Source organism: Crassostrea angulata, chromosome 2 (assembly GCF_025612915.1).
Source record: "Crassostrea angulata isolate pt1a10 chromosome 2, ASM2561291v2, whole genome shotgun sequence".
Taxonomy (NCBI): Eukaryota; Metazoa; Mollusca; class Bivalvia; order Ostreida; family Ostreidae; genus Magallana; species Magallana angulata.
Window position 1 is genome coordinate 46,478,064 of NC_069112.1, and position 3,140 is coordinate 46,481,203.

At 28.9% G+C, this 3,140-nt stretch overlaps 1 long non-coding RNA gene across 1 annotated transcript; it reads right to left on the bottom strand.

Moving 5' to 3' along the window:
* Positions 1-469: 469 nt before the first annotated feature.
* LOC128171682 (uncharacterized) lies at positions 470-2,361 on the bottom strand. The gene is made up of 2 exons (XR_008242128.1): positions 2,318-2,361; positions 470-528 (listed from the first exon to the last, which is right to left on the bottom strand). It is a non-coding gene; the product is annotated as an uncharacterized LOC128171682 (long non-coding RNA).
* Between the last annotated feature and the right edge of the window lie 779 nt (positions 2,362-3,140).

The window sequence follows — 3,140 nt, forward strand, 5'->3', positions numbered from 1 at the left end:
TAAATGACATATTTTGAGTTCATACATTTTTTCCATTAAATTAAAATGACAACATTGCCTCTCTATCCGTCTTTTTTTTCGTTTTTCAAGTGTGTCTGTAATTTTTTTGAATAAGCATTGGTTTGGACCTGAAAGAAGTTATAAATGCATATCCTCCTGTTAATTGATGCTATGTGTAAAAATGTAAATTGAAAAATTATCTGACATAATTTGAAGTATTTTTGTTGATTTGATTTGAACATTTTTTTGTATATATATGAAACATATACGAATGGTCAGGACACAATTTTTTACAACTTACAAGGTCTTTACCATTTTCGTTTATTATCAAACATTTAAATTGATTAAGTTTGCAAATGAGAGATACATGTTCACGTGTCGTCTAAATCCCAGAAAAATTACTTTTTAGGTATTTGAAATATTGCACATTAAAGATTGTGTGATTATATGATAAAACAATCGTAATTGCCTGAGGTGTAACGCAAATTGGGCGTTCCAGTGGTTCTGATGATAGTTCCACTCCATAGTCTGAAAACAATAACAATGTGTAGAGGTCAGTCATAGTCTAAAGTTATATCTCGATGAAACCTATTACAACGTTTTTTAACGACATCCATTTTCCAGTACGTTTTGCAACGACATGTTTTACTTTTTTGTGCTAAAAAATATAACTAATAAAAACAAATGAGCAAGCATTTTGAATTTAGTGTAGCTTCATTTTTTTAACCATATTGCAGGATTATCTTTTTCATCAGTATCAGTATAGAATACAAAAAAAAAAAAAAAAAAAAAAAAACAACAAACAAACAAACTGCAGTCAATTATGATACGATACAAGAATATATCATTAACTTGATAATTTTGCTTAGAAAGTTTACTAAAACGTAAGTTTAATTTATATCGTTTTAAAAGGTTATCTTATGTTTAAACAAATATTCTTTAGTAGACTCAAGTGTATTGTCTTGCATCAAAACAAACATATATTCTTGGAAAAAATGGTTTTGACGTAAAGGATCAAAACTTGATAGTTTTGTTCACACATTTTGTTTTCTATCACGTAGAGATGAAACAATGTTGTATATCAAAACCCTGATGTGTCACATTTTTTTAACGATTGGCAAATGATCTATTCTATACTCATATAATGATTATTTCATTAGGGAAGCAAGTATTGATTGAATTAAGATTGGGAGTTGTGTAATGAAACGGTATATTTAACGATAGCAATAAACTGGATAAAAAATTTCAAAGAAAAATCATTTTGAGAAAAAGGGTAAGTTGTAGTGCATTGCGTCATACATTGACATCTTATCTGATACTTTTTGCCTTTTAGGTTTTGCTTGTAATAAAAATATTCCTATCAAATTTTATGGTAAAAATCTTAATTAATATAATTTTTTAACGAAGCAAAAGTTGCAGACACTAACGTTGATGTAAATTGCGCGCGTTCAAAAATTAAAGGCGGGGGTATTTGATCCCTCTTTCGTAGATCTAAACCGACTTGTAAGATGATATGTTTAATCTGTAATTTAATTTCCTATACTCTGTTTTTGTCAGTTGAACCACTGAGTATTATTTTATTGAAAATAACAAAAAAGTATACATTTTGTGAGTTTTGGATCCCCCTACCCGTATGCTATCTAACCTGAAAGATGATTTGCAATAGATCAATTTAAAATGTTGTCTCATATTTAGCAAAATGTGAGTTCAAACTTGAAATACTTCTTTTTATAAACCGTGAATGCTTATTTTAGCAATTGATAGAGATATAAACAATTATCGTTTTCTTATTTTTGTTCAAATAATTTTCTTGCTAACCGATTTCCAGTTCTTTCAGGACTTTGATTTAAATATAGTGCAAAGATGATTTTTGTAATGAATTTTGGGCAAGAAGAACCTGCGTTAGTGCACCTTAAGCTTACACGGCGCAAATATTTGATTAAGATCCGAATGACAATCTCTACATGACTTCAACACTATGCAATAAACCTTTTACTTTGTTTCTGAATATTTCATTATGTACAGTATTACTACACAACAAAAAATAATTTAATTTATTTTTTTATTGTCCGCAAGTTATATGCAATTCTTGGTTATATTTACCATTGGTTTATAACATGTTAAGTTTTTTTTTAAACAGACATATATAAAAAAATTAAACATAAAAGTATCTTATCTTTTAACATCCCTTTAAAAATGGTATTGTAAGGTTTACGATTTGAAAAAAAAACCAAAATGCATTCCATCTGAAGAACATCTAATATCTCTCTAACAATATTTCAATTTGAATTAACCTGCTCTCCAGAAAATGTCTTACCCATTTTAATCAGGAGTAATTGTAATCCACTCACTGAACTGAAAATGTGTTTTCGATAATAGCTGGGTTACCAAACACAGTTCCTTTTATACACCATTAAAATATGTAGGCCTATTTTTTGTCCTAAATTGGATTTTATTGATGGAACATGTTTTATCAAAAGCCTTAATGATCAAATTTAAAGTATTCATAGAGTGCCCGCTTAAATGCATTCGCTCAGAATCAATAAATTGAAAGGTTGCCTGCGTACCTTTTATCTCTCGTTTTCTAACATAATTGCCCCAATCATATTCTGATACCTGCTCTATCTGATTTCAAATTTTGCCTTGAAAAATAGCATCTGTCCGTTGATTTTATTGTTTATTTGATAAACATCCTGTAGTTTTACCAATTTGTTAACAATTGACAAATGTAAAAAAAACAACATTGAGATAATTGGCATAGTATCAAGGTACGCTGAAAAATAAGAAGGAAAAATACAATTAAAATGAGTCATAATAAGATACAGATATCTATTTTTATCAGCTTATGCAAGTTACAAAATGACTTTTTGATAAACAGAGAAGATATTTTATTGTACATTGATACCGATTAATAATTCATTTGAACAAAATATTAAGCAACAAAGCACGTCCATGCTTATTTCTGTTCTTCGTTATGGTAGCAACAACAGCATTTGAAGGAAGAGATTCAGAGGAGATCAAATAAACAGCAGCTGGTTGATATTAAAGAATATTTTCCGTCACAACACCTTTGTTTACATTGTACTTGGGTTTTGACAATTTTGTCCTCTCCAAACATCATTAATCAGTGTAAAGAGGAA